Source organism: Phascolarctos cinereus, unplaced genomic scaffold (assembly GCF_003287225.1).
Source record: "Phascolarctos cinereus isolate Bilbo 61053 unplaced genomic scaffold, phaCin_HiC Scaffold_3;HRSCAF=262, whole genome shotgun sequence".
Lineage (NCBI taxonomy): Eukaryota > Metazoa > Chordata > Mammalia > Diprotodontia > Phascolarctidae > Phascolarctos > Phascolarctos cinereus.
This window is the reverse complement of record NW_027555736.1, coordinates 32,154,293-32,179,728: the sequence shown is the minus strand read 5'-3', so window position 1 is coordinate 32,179,728 and position 25,436 is coordinate 32,154,293. Positions and strand designations below refer to the sequence as shown.

Sequence of the window (25,436 nt, the reverse complement as noted above, 5' to 3'; positions counted from 1 at the left end):
ATTAAATTCTCAGATCATCCTGTGAGGTAGGCAAAATAATAACATAAAGATAATTACAACTGTCTGGCTATTTGCCATAACCTGGGATAAGCCACTATCCTCAATAAAGTTCAGTTTATCCATCTGTAAAATAGAGATAATAATAGGTTTGGCAACCACCTCGCCAGGTCCTGTGTTTTGTGTGTCTTGAATGATCAAAACAGGACCCTGGCTTTGGAAGAATTCATAACTAGGCAAGAGACAGAGGCCATGGTTGAAGAGAAAAGGGACTTATTTGAACTGAATAGAAACTGAACTGAAAATGGAATTGAAAGGAAAAGCACAAACAAAACCAAATCAGAAACAGATGAGAAACAACTGATGAGAGTAAAAACTTTGCAGCAAATTTCTCTGATCAAAGTCAGATATCTGAGATACACAGGAGGAAATTGACACAAATATGCAAGGACAAGAACCATTCCCCAATAGATGAATGATCAGAGGATATGAATAGGCAGTACTCAACTGAAAAAATGCAAGCTATCAGGAACCATATGGAAATAAGTTCCCAATATTTAATAATAATCAATCAACAGCATTTGTTAAGGGTCTACTTTGTGCCAAGCACTGAGCTGGACCATGGGGATAAAGGAAGAAAAATGAAACATCCCCTTCTAGAAAGGAGCAAATATGCTAATAAGAAAAATGTAAACTGGGATGAGTCTGAAGTCCCACCTCATACCCATCAGATAGAGAAAGACTATTAAAGAGGAAAATGGCGATTGCTGGAGGGGCTGTGGGAAGAGAGGAACAGTAATAAGGCATTGCCAGTGGAGCCAGGAAGCAGTCTCATCATTCTGGAAAGCAAAAACATCACTAGAGCTGTGCACACCCTTTGACACAGCAAAACCACTACTAAGATTATACCCCAACAATGGCAGAAACCAAAGGGAATGGACCCACATGTAGAAAAATATTCACAGCACAACTTTTTGTTACAGCAAAGAACTGGAAGCTAAAGGAGTACCCATCACCTGGGCAATAGCTGAGCAGACTGTGGTATGTGCACAGAACAGAATACTACTATGCAGAGAAACCTGAGAAGACCTGTGGGAACTGATGCAGAGTGACATAAGCAGAACCAGAAGAGCAATTTACAATTTTACTTCACAATTTATTTTACAATAATGTAAAAGAAAGCAAGCTTGAAAGATTTCAGATCTCTAGTAGACAGCAACAGATTGTGACTTCCAAAGACATCACACGAAGAAGCATGTTCCCACTTTTTGGCACAGAGGAGATAGATCAGAGATGCAGAATGATACAGTGGCCAATATATTGATTTATTTTACTTAACCATACTTATCTACTGAGAGGAACTTTTATGATAGAAGAAGGGAGGAAGAGGAAGGAAGGAAGGAAGGAAGGAAGGAAGGAAGGAAGGAAGGAAGGAAGGAAGGAAGGAAGGAAGGAAGAGAAAGGAAAGAAATGAAGGAAGGAGAGAGGGAGAAAGAGAAAGAAAGGAAGGAGGGGGAAAAGAGAGAAAGAAAGTAAGAAAGAAGAAAGAAAGAAACAGAACCTACCTCAATAAAGTCTTTTTAAAAACGTATAAGTGAGCAGAAGTCTGGAAGGGGACAGACACAAATGGCAACTGTGTTCCTACCTTCTTAAATTTAATGTACACTTAAAAAAATACACATAACAAAGGTTTGAAGGTTCATATACAGCCTTTTTTCTTTTTTTTGTATATTGAAATGCTGTTTGTTGATGACTAAATTTTAAAAATATTAAAAAAAAAAATCCCGATCTTGCGAGAAGGACACCACGCTGTCAGCTGTGGACGGAGCCCCGGGTGTTCACCCACAGGCGCCAGCCTCGAGAACCTAGACCTCCCAGGCTTGCTTTTCTCCTTTCTCACAGATGCCTTATTGTGAAAATTAAGCTAATCTTTGGGACATGTAAAAAAAAAAAACTAGCAAGTGAAACATGCAATAAAAAGCTGAAATCAACAAAAGAAGCTTATACCATATTCTATGATGGTGGTGACCATTTTCGCATATCCTAAGAGAAAACAGAGAACAACTGTATACCTTTATCCATCTTTGATGACAAGGAAAATGGAAAAACGCAGGAGAGCAAGACTGAAACTACAATTTTGTTGAAACCTTTGAGGGATGTAATCGCTCATAATAGGCCAGATATTATTGAATCATTTCATTCAGAAGACCTACAGCATGCAAATCCTACAACAGTATCTATAAACATCAGTGAAGTATCTAGAAATAACTGTACTTATGTCTGTGGAAATATTAAAGAAATTATGAGGTGGCTAGGTGGCACAGTGGATAGAGCACCGGCCCTGAAGACAGGAGGACCTGAGTTCAAATTCAGCCTCAGACCAAACACTTGACACTTACTAGCTGTGTGACCCTGGGCAAGTCACTTAACCCCAATTGCCTTTAAGAGAGAGAGAGAGAGAGAGAGAGAGAGAGAGAGAGAGAGAGAGAGAGAGAGAGGAGAGAGAGAGAGAACAAGAAATATTAAAGAAATTAGAATGGAAAGAAATCACAAGGTAGCTATCCCAGTCAATGGAGAGGAAGTGGAATATTGCACAAGCAAAGCATTCATAGGACCTATTTACAAAAGTTCTGAGGAAAATAAACAAGACAAAAGAAAACAATCATACAAAAAGTCATCAGTGGAGTGGAAAACAAACAGAACCCTTCTTCTAATAAACTGGATATAGATAATGAGTTATCTCAGTTTTACAAAGAAATTCAGGAGCTTAAGAGTGAAAAAGAAAATTTGGAAGGCAACTGTCAGGAATTTAAACCCCCTCAGGAACAATTTAGCTTATATTATCAAGGCCATTACTATGACAGTTTGAAATATGATGAAGAAAAGAAAGACACTTGGTTTAATACTATACATTCACCCCCTGGTGATGAGCAGTATTTTAGTAATGAGCCAGCTGGTTGGAACACTGAATATCCAGTTAATGAACAAATGGAACCTACATTTTTTAACAACCCAGTTCCTTCCTGTAGGCCTGAATGGAAACCAGTGGGATCCTCTTTAGTTCCTCATGGCCATTTTTCTTCTGGCTTCAATTATCATTTAAATTTTCAAAGATTTAATCCCTCTCCATCTCCACCACCAAATGCTTTCCATGCTCAAGATGTTAAATTCTGTGAAATGTACAATGGATATAAGGTAAACAGCGGCAACACAAATTGGAATTGTCCAACACTGGATCAGACTAACAGAAATTCTGACTGTGGTGGGAGGAACGGTATTATACAGGCCCCTAGAAATGGCCACAGTGAACAAGGTGGACGAGAAAGTCATGGTTTCTGTGAAACAAGAGAAGAATCTTGGGAAGACCCTTCTCTATTCCAGATGGAGAAAACAGACAGGCTTATAAACCAGCAGTTCCAAGAGGAAAAGCTAAAGAGGCTACTTATCCTGTTAAGAGGTCTGCCTGATTCAGGGAAAACGACATTGTCTAGTGTTCTGCTTGGTCAGAATCCTGGTGGCACTGTCTTCAGCACTGATGATTATTTTTGACATCGAAATGGGTATACATGCAATGTTAGACAACTCGGTGATGGCCACAACTGGGACCAGAGCGGAGCAAAAAAAGCTACTGATCCAGTATGATGGACAACACTAATACCCAAGCTTGGGAAATAAAACCTTATGTGGACATGGCTATAGGCAAAGGATGCCGAGGAGAGTTCCGTGACTTGAAACATGGAGGAGATTTGATCCTGATGAATTAGAAAAGAGCAATAAACATGGGGGGTCTCGTGAAAGATTGCACAGATGTTGAACCATTATGAATATAAAATGTCCATCTCTACTGTAATGAATTCAGTGGAACCTCCACACAGAAGGTCTGAGAGACTTCGAAGACAGAGGTGGGGAGGCTGTGTAGACTCATGGCATCACTTTGATGCTGCAAAATAACTAATATTCAATCTGCTTTCAACTAAAATGACGTTGTGGCTTACCCTTAAAAACGAGCATTGAGACTTCTGGAGGTCTTTAAATAGGTTCACATCTAATAAAAAAGAACCATCATTACTTCATACAGTTTGTTCCCAGAAAACTGTTTAAATTTTAAAATGTAAATTAAAAATAGTATATAAATTGTACATTATTTCTTAATAATTTTTATTGTACTGATTTTGGTTTTAGCAAAACATCTGAACAGTGTGGTGTGAAACAGAATTCTTTACTTTAGTCAAATCATTGAGTAGTTTTTAATAAGTTTATTGTAAAAATTGGTTATAGATAAAATCTTGACTATTCTCCCCCCACAGACAACTTGGAATATGCAAAACATGGCTAACTTGTTACAGTGTATTCTAATATTTTATATGGTACTCATTTCTTTATATGGGTAAAATATTGTTTCTACAAACATGTCCACTTAAACATTTCTAAACTCCAACCAACGGCTCGATTATTTTGAATAGATTTTAATTTTAAAAATAAACTGAATAGTCCCTTAGAATTGATTATAATAAAAAAAGAATCCCTAGGGTCCTTGGTTCCCCATCACCATCTACACCAGTCTTTCCTGACCCCAAGCTGCTCCTCTGTCTTTATTTTGCACACACTTACGTGTGTACACGTTATCTCCACAACAGAAAGGAAGCCCTTGAGGGTAGGGACTGTCCTCCTATTCTGTGCTTAGCACAGAGCCAGAGACACAGAAAACGTTAAATAAATGATTGCTGATTGATTGATATTATTATTTTTGTCTAAGGTTAAAAAGCAAGAATCACTGTGAGTGTGAAGGGGGGGTGTGCGTGTGTGTGTGTGTGTGTGTGTGCGTGTGTGTGTGTGTGTGCGTGTGTGTGTGTGCGCGTGTGTGTGTGTGTGTGCATGTGTGTGTGTGTGTGTGTGTGTGTGTGTGTGTGTGTCTCCCTCCCCCTTCCCCACGCCCACATCCACCATCACCCAAATCAGTCCAACCCCAACCTGCCCAACCACCTTCCTTTCCCAGGCTGCCTGGAGCTGAGGCAGCCCTCCACATGATCCCACGATGCCATAGGGGAAAACAGAGGAACACTAGAACCTTGTGTCTCTCTCATCTCCTGGGCACAGACTCAAACGCCCTCCCCAGGACCTCTGGGGACAGCATTAGGCTCCAGGCTCCGCCTGTACCAGAAGAGAAGCCAGAGGTCCAAGATCCCCCCAAGCACGTGGGGGAAGCATGAGGTCCCAGAAGATCCTTGAGGACCACGGGTCAGGATTTAGGATTGAAAGAGACCTTGAAAGTCACCCACCAACTCCAACTCCCTCCTTTAAAGATCTGGAAACTGAGAACCTGGGAAGAAAGTGATTTACCTAAGGTCACAGCCAGTGAGAACCATGAGAACCACAATTTGAACTCAGATCTCCAAATCCAGGTCTCTTTCCATTTTCTTCATTTATATTTTTGTAATCATTTTAGTTATTCATAAAATGATAGGTTTTGAGCTAGAAGGGGTTTCAGAGACCATCAATGCCAACCCCTTCATTTTATAGATGAGGAAGCTGGGTTAAGGGGTTAAACGATTTGCCCAGGGTCATACTGCTATTGAGTGTCTGAGGCAGGATTTGAACCTAGGTCTTCCTGGCTCCCACTCTCTCCACCATGCAACCAAGTTGTCTCTTTCATTCTGTCGGTCCTACCTTCTTCCACCTTCATCAGTTCACACAAGTCTTCCTGTGTTTCTCTACCACATTTACTAGCACCAACATGCACCCTCGCCATACTGCTGCTCCAAAGTGGGGCTCACATCTAGGTTCCCCAAAGCATAGTCTCAAGCCTGCCAGTCCCGAGGCTCCAAGGGACTCCCCCTAATCCACATAAGGTCAGGGTGAGAAGAGATGGCCTTCTGTTGCAAGGAGAGCAGACAAAATAGCTGACAGGCCTAGATTCTAGCCCTAGCTCTATCATTAATTGATTGGATGACCTTGGCAAGACTAGAGTTCAAATTCAGCTTCAGACACTTTTACTAGCTGTGTGACCCTGGGCAAGTCACCTAACCTTGGTTTGCCTCAGTTTCCTCACCTGTAAAATGAGGATAATAATAGCACCTCCCCAGACTATTGCGAGGATCAAAAGAGAGAACAACTGTAAAGTGCTGAGCACAGTGCCTGGCACGTAGTAGGTGCTTTCTAAATGTTAGCTAATATTATTATTATTAGTCCCAATTGCCTCAACTGTCAAATGAAAGGGTGAGGCCAGATAAGCTTCCATGTCTATAGCGTGTTATAAAGGGCAAAGTACTTCTCTCACTACAGGCCTGGTGAGACAGGCAGTGAAAATACCCATATGACAGATGGGAAAACTGAGGCCAAGAGAGGGGCAGTGATTTGCCCAGTGCCTAAAGGATCACCCGCTTGGTTATTCTATGGTGCTGACTGTGTCACAGGATCTCTGGGTCTCCAAGTTCCTCAGGGGCCTGACTGGGGACTAGAATCCCTGCCTCTGGTCACCTGGAGTATATGAGAGGCATCTCATAGGTGCAATGGAGTGCACTAGCTGGCTCTGCCATTGACCTTAGGCAAGTTACTTCCTCTCTTGGCCTCAGTTTCCTCATCTGCAAAAGTCTCTTCTAGCTCTAAATCTATGATTCAAGAGAACGTTTATTAAGCACTTACTGTATGCCAGGTACCGGGCTAAGCACTGAGGGTACAAATACAAGCCAACTAAACAGTCCCTACACTGAAGGAGATCCCATTCTAAACGACAAGTGAATTCAGAGGGGGAAGCCAGTAAGGAAGTGTGGCAGCGCACAGCATGGTGTGCACAGTGCAGACATGGGAAGGAGGTGAGCCCATGCTCTCCTTGTGCAAGCCAGGAGCTCCCCAGGCTTGAGGCCCTTACTAAACGCTTTCAGAATTCTAGCTGGGTACTTACAATCTCCAAGAAAAAGTCTTTCGCAGAACTTCTAGTAGCCACTTAACAACCACCCACAGGGCCGCTCTGGAAAGCAATTTGGACCTATGCCCCCAAAAGTCCCTACTTGTGCACCCAGTGACATCATTCCTGGGCCTAGGCCCCAAAGAGATCAAAGAATGAGAAAAACGGACCATGCACAGAGGGTCCCCAAAGTCTTAGTGATGCCGTTGAAATATAACACTGCATGAGGATTTGGGGGACACCCATGTACAAAAATACTCACAGCAGTTCTTTATGTGGTTGTAAAGAAGTAGAAACTAAGGGGATGCCTATCAATCGAGAAATAGCTGAATAAATTATGGTAAACGAATGTCTTGCTGTGCTATAAGAAATGACAAAAGAGATGGTTTCAGAGAAACCTGGAAAGACTCACATGCACTGAGGCAGTGAAGTGAGCAGAACCAGGAGAACCGTCTACATAGCAACAGCAACATCATAAAGACAAATAACTCTGAAAGACTCAAGACTCTCACTGATACAATGACTACCACCCAGGATCCTGGAGAACCAGGGTTAAAGCCTGCTGCCCACCTCTCAGTAGAGAAGTGGTAGACTCAAGATGGGGAATGTGACACACACTTGGGACATGGCCAATGTGGGAATTTGTTTTGCTTGACTAAGTCGTACGTTGAATTTACAACTTACAGATTGTCCCAAAAGTCTTATGTAGTTTTAAACTGTTAAAGGTTAAATAAAATAAATCTAAATTAAGTTAAAAATGTAAGCTATCAAAGCAGGATATCACGAGGTCCAGGAAATTTAAGTCTTTGTTTGCCATCCATAAGTCTTCCTCGGGTTCAGATATGAACTCCACAAAGACCAGATGATGGGGAGAGGAGGTGTGGCTTTAGAGCAGTTTGTCCGACCAAGATCTGGGAGTTCTCATGGCAAGAGTCCCATTAGACCCCCTAAGACCTCCTCAGGAATACTGTATACAGTCTGGGGTGCCACATTTTAGACAGGATATGGACCAACCAGAGAGAATTAAGAGGAAGGCGATGAGATTGTCCAGAAGCCAGGACTCTGCCCTCCTGGAATCAATGAAAGGAACTGGGAAGGTTTAGACCAGAGAAGCCTAGGGTGATGCCATAGCTGTTTTCAAGTACACGCCAGGCTCTCTATTCTGTGCAGGAGAGGTTTGAGTCATTCTGCTCGGACAAGACAAGAACCAATGGCTGGAAGGCGCAGAGGGGCGAGTTTCTGTTCAAATGTTTTTTCAATCTAACAATGAGAGCTATTCAAAAGTGGGATGGGTTACTCTGCATGGTAGTGAGCTCCCCATCACTGGAACATTCAAGCGGAGACTACGTAAAAGGGATGCCTGCCCAAGCACAGATGACCCCAAGGATCTCTTCCATTCAGAGTCCACAATGGGAGATATCAAGAAGTGGAGAAGCCAAGAGACGCTGGGGTTTGCTCGGTGACGTCACAATTTTGGCCAAGGCCCTACCCTCCCCACCCCCCACCAAACTCTCCTTCCACTAACTCTTGGCCATTAAGTGGGGAAAAAAGGATTTGACTTGGACCTTTCCAAGTCATGCTGAACCAATTTTCTTTCCTTTTCTCTGGTATTGCAACAACAACATAAATGATGCTGTAAATATTTTTACGTATCACCCTGCTTCACTTTATCTCCTTGAAATACCTGCTAATGAGCAGTGCTGCTGAGTGGTAGTATATACGAAATTTAGTGGGTTTTTTTGTTATAATCCAAATTGTTTTCCATAGCTCTTGGACCAGATCACAGCAACTTTAGCAGCATATCAATATTACTGTGTTCCACTAGTTTCTCAAACATTTAATCCTGTCACACCTTGGCATTGCCAATATAGTGGGTATGAGTTGAAACTAGTTAATTTAATTTGCATTGCTTTTACTATTAGCAATTCAAAGAATTCCATTAAATGGCTATTGATAAGACTTCATTTCCTTTTCTTTAGAAAATTGCCTGTTTATATATCTTGACCACTTATCTGCTGGGAAATAGCTCTCCTTCTTATGTGTTTGCAGCAATTCCCATCATATCCTGGATATAAGATTTTTATTAACGGTATTTTCCATGAAGATCTTTCACAATTAACTGCTTTTCTCCTTATAATCAACAATCTCTAAATTGAGTTTTCAATTTCATGTAATAAAAATTGTCTATTTTATTCTCTAAAAAAAAAAACAAGTCATGCTGAGGTAATGGGATAGATGGGAGACCTCGCTTAGCACTGGGGCCAAGGGGCCAACTTCCTCATCAAAGCAAGAGGCTCCTCCAAATAGCCCAAACATAACAGGCATCAGTCTCTCTGTGGGCAAGCTGACCGCTAGGGCATTGTTCAAGCATTACCCTCTCTGCTCACAAACAGAAGGACTTCCTTTCTTTCCTTCTTCCCAAAAAAAAGAACTGGATTTGGTACTGGAGGACCTGAGTTCCAATGCTACCTCTGGCCATCTCTGTCACTTGCCCTCTCTGGGGCTCCCTCATCTGAAAACAAGGGGGCTGGACCAGATCATTTCTAAGGTCCCGTCTGGCCCTTGCTCTAGCCTCCTGCTTCCTTTTTGTCCTAGATGGGTCAGGAGTTCAGAGGAAAACCGGGGAATCATGGAAGTCTATCTTAGGAGACACTCAACAAATATTAACTGAGCCCATCATGGAACCGGCCCTTCAGCAGGCACCATAGAGGAGACACATAAGGAAAAGATTCAGTGCTGGACGAAGGAAACTGGGGACCTACGAAACAGCCCCTGACTACGTGGGGTCAGGGAACCTGGGCTTAGATTGGTGCTCACTATGGGTGCGGTGTTGGCCAAGCAGCTTCCCCTCTGTGGGCCTCAGTTTCCCCATTATGTAAAATAGAGAGAGCTGAAGAAGATGGTCCAAGGTCCTCCCTGAGCTCACAGACCCGAGTCCAGCCCCTCTACACCCTACAGAGGCAGCACCTACTCACACGCAGGGACCAGGGCTTCGCCCTGGGGGCCCTGGCTTGGTGCGCTCTCTGGGCCTAGGTCTCTCATTTGTAAAATGAAAGTTGGCCCTGACAGTCCCTTCCAGCCCCAGATCTCTGCTCCTATGATTCAGGAAAGAGGAATGGAGTATCTGCTGGCTTAATCAAAAGACAAAAGACTTTCCCCCTCAACTCTCCCCCCCCCTTTCATTTTCAAAGACTTCAAAGCTCCTCCTGCTGGGCTCAGTTTCTCCTCTGGAGCTCAGTGCTGGGGAAAGAGCCAAAGTTTGTGACCCAGGATCAGGATTTCAGCTTGTTGCTCCCCTGTCAGGTTTGGAAAGTGTGGAGTGTAAGATAAGGGGGGGGTCTCTCGGGCAGGGCCCTGCCCCCTCCCTGAAGGGTCACTTGATGGGACACCCCTTCCTCAGGGAGCGAGGGATGGAAAACGAAAGAAGGTTTTTTTCCATCAGGCCACAAGACCTTGATCCTTGGAGAGGTCCAGCTGCAGGACAGGAGTTCTGCCAGGACTCCCATTCTTTGATCTGGAATTGCCCCAAACACCCAAGGAATCAGAGGATAATGGGACCTGTCATTGTTATTACAGTTGTTAATAAACAGTAATCCACCCAAGTTCTTCTTCGGTGCCTCCACACAGGTGCCAAAGGAATTTTCCCAGAGCACAAATCTGACCGTGTCATCTCCTGGAACAATGAAGCTCCACCGGCTCCCTATTACTTACAAGATCAGATACAAAATATTTCTGTTTGGCACTTAAAGCTGTTCACAACCTGACCCCATTCTACCTTCTCGGCCTGGCTGTTGTTCAGTCCTGTCCAACTCTTCATGACCCAATCTGGGGTTTTCTTGGCAGAGATACTAGAGTGGTCTGCCATTTCTTTCTCCAGCTCATTTTACAGATGAGGAAACTGAGGCAAACAGGGGGAAGTGACTTGCCCAGGGTCACTCAGCTAGTAAGTGTCTGAGGCCGCATTTGAACTCAGGTCTTCCTGGCTCTCTAATCACTGCGCCACCAGTAGCTGGCTGCTTCAGCAGTATCACTGATTACTGATTACAGTATTCCCCTTAACTTTCTCTACAGCCCAGTCTTCTTGGCTGTTCCTTCCACATGCTAGCTCATCCTCATCTCCACACCTTGGCCCTAGCTGTCCTCCTTGTCCTCCTTCCCTAAGCTCCCCTCTAAGAATTCCATTAAAGCTCAGCCCCAGGGCCACCTAAATTATTCCAATGGACAGAAAACCAAATGTATTTGGAACAGAACTGTGATGGATGGAGTTGAATGCCCATTACAGCATTACAACAGGAAGTCTTTCCCAATCCCTCTGGCTACTGGTGCCCTTCCACCCAAAAAAAATTAACACGTATTTATTTTGTATACATTCTACCTATATTTTCATGAGCATATGAGGTCAGATACCTAAAATTGGAGTGGACCTCACGTTGTCTCCCCCATAAAATGGAAGCTCCTCAAGGGTAGGGGCTGTTTCTTTTTTTTGTCTTTATATGCCCAGAGCTTAGCACAGTACCTGACACATAGTAGGTGCTTAATAAATGTTTGTCAACTTGACTTTCTAGGCACTGTGCCAGACTTCAGAGATACAAAGACAAAAGTGAAACAGTGTTTGACCTCAAGAAGCTTACATGCTGCCAGAGGAGAACACACCTAAGTATATACAAGGTAAACTGTAGGAGAGGCACTAGCACCTGAAAAAGATCTGGGGGTTTTAGTAGGTTACCTGCTCAATGAGTCAACAATATGAAATAGTAACCAAAAGAACCTAATCAGATCCTAGGCTGTGTCAAGAGAAACACAAGAGGTTTTCACCTTTTTTCTCTACTTTGGTTAGACTCCCTCAACCGGAATATTTGTTCAATTCTGGGCACCACATGGATAAGACAGACAGCATCCAAAGGAAAGCAGCCAAGATGGCGAGAGGCCCGGGGTCCGGGCTGGGCACATTGGCAGAGGAGACTGACATTCAGGTGTAGTCTGGACCTCCGAGTGGCCTCTGAGCTTCTTTTTGTCACAGAGATACTGATCCTGTGACTTCTGGCCCAAGCCCAAGGCTCTTTCTCTGACCTTCATGGTAGGTGATCAGTCCACACAGATGGTCTGAGCAAGACCCACTCATAGCTACCTCCTCTACCGTCCTCCCATAGGGCCCGACACTCCCCAACAGAAAGGCAGTATTTGGGGTAATACTAATGTGACTAGCACACAAGCCAAGTGAGAGGGAGGCTATGCTTGGGGAAAGGGAGGAGAAAAGGGTCCGGAGAGCGAGGGCTAGATGGAGGGGCAGCCCGAGAGGATGGGACAGAGAAACAAGAACATCAGACTGAGAGCCAGGCCCCTGGGTGTGTGTCCCTGCCCTCAGCCTGTCGCCCAGGCACAGTCACTCCTCTCTAAGGCTCAGCTCCCTACCTGAAGGGGATGGACTTGGTGGCCGCTCAGGACTCTTCCAGCTTTGACTTCCTATGACGGATGATAAGGAGGACCTAGGGGGACAGTGGGCGCCTTAAAATGAGAAAAAGGGTCAAAGGAATATCAAAGGGAAACCAAGGCGGTCTGGACAACAGCGCCTGCCTACATAACAAATCCTCAGAGTCTTGGGAAATGGGCAGCTCTCCCCATCTAACTCGGCTAGCCCCGTGAGCCCCCCAGAAGGGGATGTGGCAGGGAGTCAGCTGACAGCATTGGAGCACCCCAGTCCATTGCCAGGAGGGGATGCTGCTCTAAGCCAAGGCTAAGGAAGTGGCCGGCCCAGCCCCAAGCCCAGAGCTAAGCAATAGTTACAGGAAACATTAAAAGCTTCTGGGCTGAAGGACTTGGTTCAGGCAGGATGGGAGCAGGGAGCCTGAGCTCTGGTGAGGGCAGAGGTTGCCCGTTTCAAGACTAGAGCTATGATTTGGGGTCTATTCTTAGTAAACCTCTGGCTCCCCTCCCAAAAGGCCCTACACCAAGGCAGGCCTGCATTCCCATACCCCTGCCCTGATGTTCCAAGTCACTACCAAGGGAGTGGCGCTGTAACCTGGGAGACAGGCCGCCAGCTGGGGACCTGAGAAGGGAGGAGAAACCTAGCTCCTTCAGGTCCCCAAACTCACGCCAATCACTCTGGTTTTGCTTGTAGCTACCTGTGAGACCCTGCAAGTTCCTCTACCTCTCTGGGCCTCAACTTCCCCATTTGTAAAATGAGGGAATAGGACGAGATGACTTCCAAGATCTCTTCTGCATCGGTGTATACCTCTTCTCCTGCCTGGAAAGTCCTTCCCCTCCTTTCGTCCTCTCCAAAATCAGAACCATCTTTCAATGGCCACTTCAAGGCCTGCCTTTTCTTTTCCTTTTTTCTTTTTTTAAAAGTATTTATTTACTTATTTTTAGTTTTCAACGTTCACTCCCATAAGATTTTGAGTTTTCCATTTTCTCCTCCTCCCTCTCCTCCCCCCTCCCCAAGATGGCGTGCAATCTGATATAGTCTCTACTTATACATTCATATTAAACATTTTCACATTAGTCATGATATGAAGAAGTATCAGAGCTAATGGGAGGAACCACGAGAAAGAAGAAACAAAACAAAACAACAAAAGAAAAGGAGAGCAAATAATATGCTTCCATTTGCATTCAGACTCCATAGTTCTTTCTCTGGATGTGGATAGCATTTTCCATCCTGAGTCTTTTGGAGATATCTTAGATCCTTGCACTGCTGAGAAGGGCTAAGTCTATCAAGGTCAGTCATCACACAATGTGGTTGTTACTGTGGACAACGTTCTCCTGGTTCTGCTCATTTCACTCTGCATCAGTTCATACAAGTCTTTCCAGGTTTTTCTGAAATCCGCCTGCTCATCATTTCTTATAGCACAACAGTATCCCATTACATTCATATACCACAACTTGTTCAGCCATTCCCCAACTGATGGACATCCCCTCAATTTCCAATTCTTTGCCATCACAAAAAGAGCTACTATAAATGTTTTTGTACATGTGGGTCCTTTTTCCATTTTTATGATCTCTTTGGGATATAGACCTACAAGTGGTATTGCTAGGTCAAAGGGTATGCACAGTTTTATAGTCCTTTGGGCGTAGTTCCAAATTCCTCTCCAGAATGGCTGGATCATTTCACAACTCCACCAACAATGCATTAGTGTTCCAGTTTTCCCACACCTTCTCCAACATTTTTCATTTTCCTGTTTTGTCACATTAGCCAATCTAATATGTGTGATGTGGTACCTCAGAGTTGTCTTGATTTGCATTTCTCTAATCAATAACTATTTAGAGCATTTTTTCATATGACTATAGATAGCTTTAATTTTTTCCACTGAAAACTGCCTGTTCATATCCTTTGACCATTTATTAACTAGGAAATGACTTGCATTCTTATAAATTTGATTCAATTCTCTATATATTTTAGAAATGAGGCCTTTATCAGAGACATTGGCTGTAAAAATTGTTTCCCAGCTTTCTGCTTCCCTTCTAATCTTGGCTGCATTGACTTTATTTGTGCAAAAACTTTTCAATTTAATGTAATCAAAATCATCCATTTTGCATTTCATAATGCTCTCTACCTCTTGTTTGGTCATAAATTCTTCCCTTCTCCATAGATCTGAAAGGTAAACTATTCCTTGCTCTCCTAGTTTAAGGCCTACTCCTAGGAAGAATTCCTCAGAAATGATGCAGGCCTCCCAGAATCACAGCAGCAGCCACCTCATCTAATACTATGCTCTGAAGGACTCCAGGCCTGGTGCTAGCCTCCAAGTGTCTCCTGCGTTAGCCTCATCTCCCCAGCTAGACCATCAGCTCCCTGGGAAAGGGGACCATGTCCTGCACCTCCATAGTATAAGCCCCAGTAGAAAGTCAGTAGAATGTGGCGCAGGAAGAAGCCCTGGGTTTGAGTTCCAGTCTAAAACTTGAAGGGAGTATAAATTTAGAGTCATTAGGGACTTGAGGCCATCTAGGCCAACTGCCAGATTTAAAGAGAAGGAAGCCAAGGCCCAGACTTGCCCAGGAGAAACAGGCAGAAAGCATCCAAGCTGGGATTTGAACCCGGGTCCTCTCACTCCAAATTGAACATACTCTTTGTTGCGTCTCAAAGGTTCTCTGGCCCAACCCTCCCATTCCACATAGGATAAAACTAAGGCTCAGAAGGAAGGAACTTTCCCAAGGTTCCAGAGATGAAGAGCCCAGATAGCCCAGTCCCAAACCGGCTCTCTTCCCAAAGAAGCCCCAGAAGAGCACTCTTCTCAGAACTCTGATCCCCTACGGAGAGTCAGAGGGCTGCAGCCAGGGACACGTGAGTCACACAAAGACAAAGACCTGAACCAAGAAACATACACGTAGGCAGAGGCAAGCTTTGAGACCTATGGATGGACAGAGCTGCAGAGAAGAACAGAAAGAATTCTAGGGGGGGAGATGGATGGGGGTCCTTAACCTCAGGCCCATGGACCCCTAAAGATTCCATGACAGACTTTCAGGAAAGGCACACACAAGGTCTTAGGACACACACACACCACACCACACACATATACACACTCCACACCACATACACATACACACACATCACACATATATACACATACACCCCACATACATATACACACACCACACACACACACACACACACACACACACACACACACACACACTCCAAGCTTCCTCCCTGCACTGCTCAGTTATCACTGCTATCCCATATGGCAGGAATTCCTGGAAACTTTTTCCCCTTTTGGTTGTGGGGACAGTACTTTTGTGGGATGGCCTCCTTTTCCTGGAATCTCCATCTGGGGCCCGGAGAAAGGACTGCAATGAATTTGTGGCCTCAGAGACAGCACAACTGCTTGTTGTAGATGAAAGAAAACCCTGGATTTGGAGTCTGGAGATCTGGATTCAAATCCCAACTCTGCCCCTGACTACAGGGGTGGCCTTGGGTCATTCCCTTCCCTGGCCTCAGTTTCCTTCTCTAGTAAATGAGGAAGTTGGCCTAGAACAGAAGTTCTTGACCTTTTTTGTATCATGGATCCCTTTGGCAGTCTGGTGAAGTCTACAGACACCTTCTCAGAAGGATATTTTAAAATACTTAAAGTACATAGGGTTAAAAAGGAAACCAAATTCTACTGAAGGATAATTTGTGTGTGTGTGTGTGTATGTGTGTGTGTGTGTGTGTATTTTTTAAATTTTTTTTAAAAACCAAGCTCCTAGGCCCCGGATTAAGAGCCCAGACTAGCCAGTCCCCAGCTTCTCTGCCAGCTCTGAGGCCCATGACCCTGGGCTTATTCGAGTGGCCAGCTCTTTGTGGGGACAGAGGCTGGAGGGTCTCACCTTTCCCAAGACCGTCAGGAGCTCTCCAGCGCCACCCGCAGAGCTACAACATCATAGCCTGCATGGCCAGTTTGGGGGGCCAGCTCTGGATGGAGGCTCCTGGTCACTGGTGTGGGCCAAGAACCCACTCTGGGTCTCAGGACAGAGCCCAGGGCTAGGGTCAGAGACGGGAAAGGAGGGGCAGGAACAGAGCTGGTAAAACATTTCTGAAAAGCAGGAAATGACTTAAGGGCAGGAGGTGAGGAGGGCAGTGGCCATGGCCTGAAGGCGCAGTCACCCCTCCCTCCAAGACCAGGGCCTGGAACCACCACCTCAATGCCACCACACAGAGACACCGAGGCCAGTCACACACACTCCACAGGAGCACGGAGCACGCAGACAAGTGGGTCTGCCCTCAGCGGAAACTGTCTAGAAGAATGTTTCCCAGCCTTCCGCCCACCCCCCCATTGAAGGCCAGCTCTTCAGAAAGGAAGTGAAGACTTCCTCACCACCTGCCCCAGAATCTCTCCTTGATGCCGAGACCCAAGGGAGCCACAGGAAGGCTTTGAGCAGCTGAGCCTTAGGCCTGAAAAAAAATCAAAGGGCCCTCAAAAAACAAGCTGCCTTTGGCCAGCAGGCACCAACAGGCCACTCGCTGCCTCCAATACTGGCCTGGGAAGCTAGAAAGGAAATGCCTCTAGCCTGGGCTTGGAGCTGGGACTGCCCTGCCGGCTGGTAGGTTCTATCTGCAAGGCCATATTAAAAGGAAACAATCAGAACTCTCATTCCATTCATTGTCAGTCTCTTTCCCTCCACCATCATTCTGGCCTTCTCCCTTCCTCATGAAGTGGGGTTGTGTTTAGGTCCTGACCCCCAGGCATGTGGAGTGAAAAGAACCTTGGGGTATGAGTCAGAGCACCTCGGCTGCAAGCCCTCTGTTTCCCCATTGGTAAAAAACAGTTTGAGTCAAAAAGGGTCTGATCTCCTTCAAGCTCTGATCTTAAAGATAAAACTGAAATTCTGACCATGCTTAAAGGTATACAACCCACTTGGCTCACCATAGCCCTGGGAGAAACAGGCCATCTAAAAGCTACCAGCCCCATCTGACAGATGGAGTGACCAACATTCACTGTTTTTCCTGGTTACCATAGAGAATTCACTGAGGAGGTTGGGTAAGAGGAGGAGTGAGACTTCCCAGAAATGATTATAAATACTAATATCAATATGTCGATATTACAATATCAATAAAAATGTTTTTAAGGATGAAGTGACTGGATGACCCCATTATATAAGAGGCCTTAGAGCGAAGGAGCCCACGCCGTAAACTTCTCCCTGCGTCCAGCATGGCTGGACTCTCTGCTCCCTGGGAAGTTGAGGCCCGTGGACCACTGGTGCTCAGGAGTTCTGAGTGAGCCCACTGGATGCCCCCTCTAAGACTGGGACCAAAATGGGAGGACCCAGGAGGGGAGCAGGGAGGCTTCCTGAGGAGGCACAAACCAGCTCCCAGAAAGGAAAAAGACAGGGGCAGCTGGGTGGTGCAGTGGATAGAGCACGGGCCCTGGAGTCAGGAGGACCTGAGTTCAAATTTGGCCTCAGACACATAACACTCACTAGCTATGTGCCTCTGGGCAAGTCATTTAACCCCAACTGCCTCATTAAAAAAAAAAAAAGGAGTCAGATTCAAAGCTTCTGTGCTGATCAGCTTTAGGAGGAGGCCCATGACTGGCTGTGACTGTTTCAGTGTAAAAAAAAAATGCCAAACCTATATTATGTAAGATCTCCTAATCTTACATAAGTATAAGCTCCTGGAGGCAGGGGCGGTGTGGTTTTAGTGTATATGTGCCTAGCACAGTGCCAGGAACACAGTAGGTGCTCAATAAATGCTCATTGATTGACTGTTTACAACTGAAACCTAAACAGTGTATAACACAGGGCTGACCACCTAAAAGTTGATGGTATTTGTTGGTTTGACTTGACTTGAACCTCATCCAAGTAAAAAGTTTTGCCCACTCTGGGCATGAAGTAACACAGACCACCCCTATTTCTAAAGTGATTCCCCAATAACCACCCTTTGGGAAAAGAGTGAAAAGATCATGATCCTAAATCATAGGATGTTAGTCAGTCAATATGCATTTATTAAAATACCTACTATGTGTCCGGCACTGTGTTAAGGGCTGGGGATCCAAAGAAAGGCAAAAGATAGCTCCTGCCCTCCAGGGGCTTCCAGTCTGGTGTTGAAGTTGAACGTCCTCTAGTCCAACTCTCTTATTTTACCGATGGGGAAACTGAGGCCCAGAGAAGGGAGACCCAGCTAGAAAGTGGCCAAGCTGAAACACAGGATCTTGCCCAAGATCCCACAGGCGCCATTTTGGAGAAGAAGAAAATGAAGACACAGCCGTTAGGTTGAAAAGCAGGGAGCCCCAAACTCAAGAGTCCCGGAGTGAGCGCCAACATCAGAAACTCAAACTGAAAGCCACAGCCAAGGGTCAAGCCTTGAGCCCTGCCCCCCCCAGCCCCCATCAACCCCCCAGTGCCTTCCCAAGGCTCTCTCCTGGGGAATCAGCCCAAAACCAGTCCTGGACATAGGAGGCCTCTCTCTGGACTGGCAAGAAGGGGAAAAGCCCAGGCCAGGTGACTGCATCAGAGCCTCCCCTCTCCCAGGGGACCAGCAAAGTCCACATGGAACTTGGGAATCTTTCCAAACCCCAACAGAATGTAACCTCCTCGAGGGCAGGACCTCTTTCCCTCTTATCCTGGCTCTACCAGGGCCTGGTACAAGGTAGTTTCTTAATTAATGTTTATAGGCCCAAACCAGACCCAGCAGAGTGGTGGTGAGCCTCAACTTTGAAAAGACTTACAGTATCAGAGAATCATTAAGATTTTGGAGCACAGAGAGAAGACAGAATTTACAGAGAGAGAAACCAAGGCCCTGAATTTGGGACTTTCCCAAACAGCTAGTAAGACTTCCAACTCACCTATGATTAGAGTTTTAGGGTGGGGAGGGACCATCAAAGAAATCTAGTCCATCTCCTTTATTTTACAGAAGAGGAAACTGAGGCACTCAGAGGGACAGTGACTTGATAAAGGCACAAAGCCAATCAGCGACCTGACAGCACTTAGCGGAAGGCAGACCACAAGACTGGTACACATTCTGTGGCCTGGCCAGGTAGTAGCCCTCAGGCTGCTGCTCCCAGCAGGCCCCAAACCTTCAGAGTCCTGGCTTCCCCAAAGAACCAAGTCAACTTCAAGCCAGTCCAAATGGAATGCCCTGGCTTCCCCAAAGAACCAAGTCAACTTTAAGCCGGTCCAAATGGAACCCCCAGAGCCGGAGGGCCATCTAGATTTACTGTGACCCAGGCAAGTGACCAAAGGCGGCTGGAAAGATTTCAAAGCACTTAATAAAACACGACTCACATTTCTACTGAGCTCAAAACTCACTGCTGACAACATTCCTAATAAGGTTAGTAGTGACAGCTCCTGCCAGTAGAGCACTTCCAGGTCTACAGCACACCGTGTGAATGCTCAAAAATCAGAACAACTAGGTGGGGCAGCAGACAGTGCCTGGAGTGAGGAAGATCTAAGTTCAAATCCAGCCTTGAACATTGGCTACCTGTGGGTCTCTGAGCAAGTCACCTAACCTCCCTTTGTTTGCCTCAGTTTCCTCATCTGCAAAATGGGGATGATAACAGCAAACTACCACATCCAATATTTTGCAAATCTTAAGGTGATATACAAATATTAGCTATTACTATTCTTATAAATGAGGAAACTGAGGCTCAGAGATGGGAAACAGCCTTCCCAAAGGGGAAGGGATAGCCAAAAGTACAAGTCTTCTGACCCCTTTGCCGTCTGCCTCAGTGCCCCTCACCCAAACACCACAGGAGAGCCAGAGGAGACAAGATGCTCAGCACTAGGGCAAGGCCACTGGCCTCCTCCTCACTCCTGGTTGGGGCTTTTCCCTCTGGATCTCAGGCCCCTATCCTTTCCAGGTCCTCCACCATTCCCCTCGGGCAAGGAGAAACCATAACCCACCTTAGGATGGTGGAGCTGGGAGAGAAGACACAGGAAGGTGCAATGGAAAGAGGTGGTGTGGGAGATGGGAGCTAGAGAGAGTGGACTGAAATCTGTGCTTGGACCCTTTGTATCTGATCCTCCATTTCTTCATCTCGGCTTCAGGTTCCTCATGTGTAAAATGCAGGGGTGGGTGTGGGTGTGGGTGTGGGTGTGTGAGTGACAAGGTGATTCTATGAAAGCCCACTGAGGCAGCTAGGTGGCAGCTACGGAAGAGAGGGCAGGGCTTGAACTCAAGAAGCCCTGAGATCACTTATTAGTCTGTGTGTCCTTGGTTGAGTCACCTTACCTCTCTGTGCCTCAGTCGCCTCACCCGTAAAATGAAGGGCTTGGACTCTATGGCCTCCAAGCTCTAAGTATCAGATCCCGTCATCCCATGAACCCAGACGAGCCAGGTGTCAGAGAGAACAGCAGCTGCCCTGGTTCCTGGGGGGATCTTTCAAAGTCACTTGTGGCAGGGAGGATGCTACTTCAACTTTCAGAGGAAGGCACCCCAATTTCTTCCATCCCACGATGGGAAGGGAGCAAACTAGAAAGGCAGAGAACCTGCCATCATGGAAAAGAGACTCAGGCAAGGACAAGCAGGCCAGTGTTGATACTACCATGTTAAATATAATATGTACCAAAAGGGAGAAGCCGTATGTAACAGAGGCAAGGTTTCAGAGACAATCTTCTGGCCTTTTTATATGGAAACGTTCATGTTGATGATTTTCTAGTTCATAATAATTTTTTAAAAGGAAAAAGGTCTGGGCTTGGAACCAGGAGCTTAGGGCCAGAATCTTAATACTACAACTAACCCACTAATAACTTTGGGTACCAAGGTCCTTTTTCTTCTCTGGGCCTCAGTTTCCTCCCTTGTGAAAAGGAAGATGGCCTCCAAGGGTCATTCCAGTGCTGTATCCTCCCTACAGCTTCCTGGCCCTAGAAAGGTTTCCAGGTCTTAGAGCTCTCTAATCGAAAGTCAGAACCTGACAGTCAGTGATTTTATGGGCCCAGAATGGAAGAGGTAGTTCGCCTAGCCTGAGCCCTGGCTCCACAGAAACCTCATTCTACAATATTCTGATCATCCTGCCTCATCATGAAACCCGCCAAGGATGGGGAAGCCACTGCCTCTTGAGACAGCTCGGTTCACTTAAAGCCAGCTCTAGGAGTTCCGAAGATACCAAAACAAAGTCTGCCTGTCACCCCTCCCCCCACCCCACCCTAATGCTCCCAGGTCTGCCTTTGGGAGCCAAGCAGGACAAAACCAATCTCTTTTCCACAGGAGAGCCTTTGCAGTGACTGAAGGGTGCTCTTCAATCTATTCCCTCCCCCAAGTCTTCTGCAAGCTAAACTCCTCTACTTTCCTTCAACGGATCGTCATACTGCAAAAAGAAAACCAGGAAGAATGAAGAAATAACGTGAACACGGGATTTACGGCTGAGAGAGACCCCAGAGAGCAAGATTCACCACCTTGTTCCACAGAAGAAGAAACTGCGGTCCAAAGGGAAGGGAGTTTACTCAAAGTCACACAGATGACCCCAATTTCATATCAGAGGGCCGGCCCATGTCCCCATCCCAGTCCACATCCAGGGAGGCGTTCCATTACACTACAATGGGGAAACTGAGGCTGGGAGGAAATAGAAGCTGGCTAGTCCACAGTCACCCAGGTGGCCAGGAATGCACTCTCTTACGAGGCGCCCTGGGGCACCCCCGCCGGGGAGGGGCTGGGGATAGGGGTTAGGGGGAGGGGGTGCAGAGAGATTGCTCGCTGGGTTCCCTACCTGCCTGTCGGCGGCCCCAGGGCACATGGGCTCGGCTCCGTGCAGCACGAAGGTCCTCCGATGAACAGATGGCCGGAAGGCTGGATGGACTGACAAACGGACAGTGGGACGCACGGCCAGATGAAATCTCGCTCCCCGGGCCTCCCCGCACGGAGTCAGCAGCGACTGCTTGGCCCGGGTGGCCCCCTCACGCTGCCGATCCCTGTCCACTTCCCGGGGCCCTCCATGGGGCGACGGCTGGCGGGCCGGAGCTGCCCCGCGTGCGGGGAGCGAGCTAGCCTGCGGAGCGCAGAGGATCGGTGCGGAGCGGATCGGAGTAGAGCGCACGGCCAAGCGAGCGCACGCTGCCTCGGGAACTGCTCCCCAGCGGTGGGCTCCGCTCCCTGCAGCCCCCTCGGCGCCTCGGCTCGGCTCTAGTCTCTGCCGAAGCTAGCAGGGTCCTATCCGCGACTCCTCTACCGAGCGCGGGCTGCGCGCAGGCAGAGACAGGCGGGCAGAGGCTGGGGCAGGCAAGAGGGCAGACGGGCGGACGGGCGGGGATGTGGGGGCAGGCGGGCGGACAGACTCTAGCTGCCGCTGCTGGCCTCGTCTGCCAATCACACCCTCCTGCCCGCCCGGGGACTCCTGGCAACCGAGAGCGGAGGGAGGGGTCAGACCCCGGGCACCTCCAGTGCGCTAGGAGGGGAGAGGGAGAGGAGGAGCGAAGGCGGGTCCGGAGAGCCAGGCTGCGCTGGGGAGGGGGAGGGGGGAGCGCCGAAGAGGGGGAGTCTCCACTCACTCCCCGCCCCCTGAACTGATCGCCCGCCCCACCTCTCCTAGGCCAAAGGGCTGGCTTGGGCTTGGGGAAGTACCCTCCCCGCACCCCTCCCCATTCTGGTCTTCTATCTGACTGCTTCGCTTTTTCGTCTAGTCCCCATTTCCTCAAGGAGGGGAGAGAAGGGAAGAGACGGGGTAAAGGAAGGAAGAGCGGGAGGAAGGGAGGAGAGGAGATGGGGAGATGCGATGGTACGTAGCGGGGAGAAGAGGAGGAGGAAGTTGACGCTGGCCAAGGGGAGGGGGAGGAGGAAGAGGAAAAGTTTTTTTGGTGAGGCTTGTTGCTTGGTATGGAGTTTTTTGGGTTTTTTGTTTTTTTTAAGATTGCCCAGGGAAAAGTGTGTCTTTTAAGCCCACCCCAACCCCGACTTTGCTAGCTCTGGAGTCTGCCCAAGTCACCAGACTGAATCACTCAGGAGACCAAGAGGCAGAAGGGAAACTTCTCTCAACACCAGGAGGGTCCGTTCCCCGCCCCCACAGCCATCCCATGCAGAAACGTCTTTGGCCCAAATGGACTCTCCCGGGAAAAGGCAGGCCTCAGTCCAGCCCAGCTCCGTCCTCCAACTTCTTTTCTGGAAAGCCAGTTCGAATCCCCACCAGCTGGACTCAGAAGAGAATCCGGGGTCTGGCCCCAGCTCCAAGCCCTCTTCCCACACCCACCACCAATCCTAGGCAGTGAGACCTTGAGGAAGTCACTCCCCAGCTGACCAAAAGAACAATGTGTGGGGAGGGGAGGACCCAATTATAAGAACTAAGAACTATCCAGAAAAGAAAGTTTCTTAAACGTGATGGAGGGAGAGAGGTATATTTGGCCTCACTTTCCTTAGCTATAAAATGGGGAGGGAGGGAGGGAGAAAGCATTTATTAAGCACCTACTAAGTGCCAGACAGCCCTGGATCACTGAGTTACAGATGTTACCAGATTTGATTGAAATGGGGATTTGCCCTAGTGGAAAGACCTGGTGACTATGGATCCAGAAGACCCAGGTTCAAATCTCAGCTCTCTTTGTTAACTACTTGCCACTAGACAAGCCACTCTCCTTCCCTCGGCCTCAGTTTCTCCTGTAGGAGAAAGGAGCTGAACTAGGCGATCTTGAAAGGCCCTTCCAGCCAGAAACCTATCACTGTCCTCCACAGTGTTGGTGGGAAAAGTCCTAGCGCAGGGGTGAGAAGCCTGACCCTTGAGGCCATACGTCGCCTTCTAGGTCTCCAGGTGTGGCTTTTTGACTGAGTCCAGGTTTTACAGAACAAATCCTTTTATGAAGGGGACTTGTTCTGTGAAGTTTGGATTCAGTCAGAGGGCCGCACTGAAGGACCTAGAGGGCCACGTGTGGCCTTGAGGCCAGAGGTTCCCCACCCCAGTCCTAGACAATACAACTTTCTCTCTCTTGAAACTAGTTTGTATTATTTTTTAAGATACTTCGAGGTTATTTATCTGTGTCTCTTATTTCCTCCCAAGAGGAGAGCAGGGACTTTGTATCTTTGGCATTTAGCACCGTTGCTGGCACATAACAAACACTTTATAAAAGTTCATTGAATAGAAAAGGGAACAGTTCATTTCTTAGAGCAACAAAGAATTGGAAACAAAGTCAGTGGCCATTGATTGGGAAATAGCTACGGAAACTGTGGTCTGTGAACGTGATGGATTCCTGTGCTGGATGACCAGGATGAATTCAGAGAAATATAGGAAGTCCTATATGAGCTGATAAGATTGAAGTAGGTACAAGCAGAAAACCAATACACTCCCGCCCTGGGAAGGAAAAAACTGAAAAGGCAATGCTGTGTGTTTCTGATGCTCAAGCTTGTCAGAAAGGAAGCCATATGAGAAACATCTCACACACTCACACACACACACACAACACACACACACACACACACACACACACACACACACACACGCGTGCCTCTTTGCCGAGGTAAGAGATCGGGAGGCTGGAAAGCTGCACATAATGTTGGATGCGGTGGGTGTGTTGACTAGTTTTGCTGACTTTTTTTCTTTTTATACTTTGTCATTAAGGATGGCTCAGAGGAAGGGAAAGTACATTGCAGGAGATGGGGATATAGGTGAAAACAAAAGATCATTTTTTTTTAATTTCAAAGAATGAAATCAGAGCTCTTCTTCCACTCATTTCCCTGGGCATACAGGAAATCCCTGAACCCCAGAGGAAGAAGAGGGCCAATGACAAGAAGAAGACATTCCTTCCATTCCGGAGATGGCGGTGGGGGGCAGCTGGCCCCACCCCCTCTGGCCAAGCACAGTCAGCCAAGGGCCAACAGGAACCTCCCTGGAGGAGAGGGCTGCACTCAGGGTCAGCGAACTTCCTCCATCCGTCTGCCTGCCCCAATCCAGACTGGGGTCAAAAATACACACGGAGCCCAGTTTATCATGCAGTCTGCAATCCTTTTTCCCCTTTAGCGCACACTCAGCATATCCGAGTCCTGGATTTGAGGACAGTGGGCCTAGATTCACATCCAAATTCAGCTCCTTATTAGCTGAGTGACCCTGGGCAAGTCACCTCCCTGCCTAGACCTCGGAGAAATGTTGGGGACGGACCAGATTATCTAAAAGGCCCTTTAGCTCTAAAAGAGATGAACCAAGACCCTGAGGATTCA

General features: G+C 47.0%; 1 protein-coding gene and 1 pseudogene across 2 annotated transcripts in view; one reads left to right on the top strand and one right to left on the bottom strand.

Annotated features, from left to right (window-relative positions):
• Positions 1-22,801, bottom strand: part of PALD1 (phosphatase domain containing paladin 1) — a 99,777-nt gene extending 76,976 nt beyond the window's left edge. For both annotated transcript variants that reach the window (XM_020975180.2, XM_078150760.1), the window contains exon 1: positions 22,012-22,801. The gene's annotated coding sequence lies outside the window, so the exon portion shown is untranslated. The remainder of the gene's footprint in view (positions 1-22,011) is intronic.
• LOC144456384 (NEDD4-binding protein 2-like 2) lies at positions 3,175-3,948 on the top strand (annotated as a pseudogene).
• Positions 22,802-25,436: the final 2,635 nt, after the last annotated feature.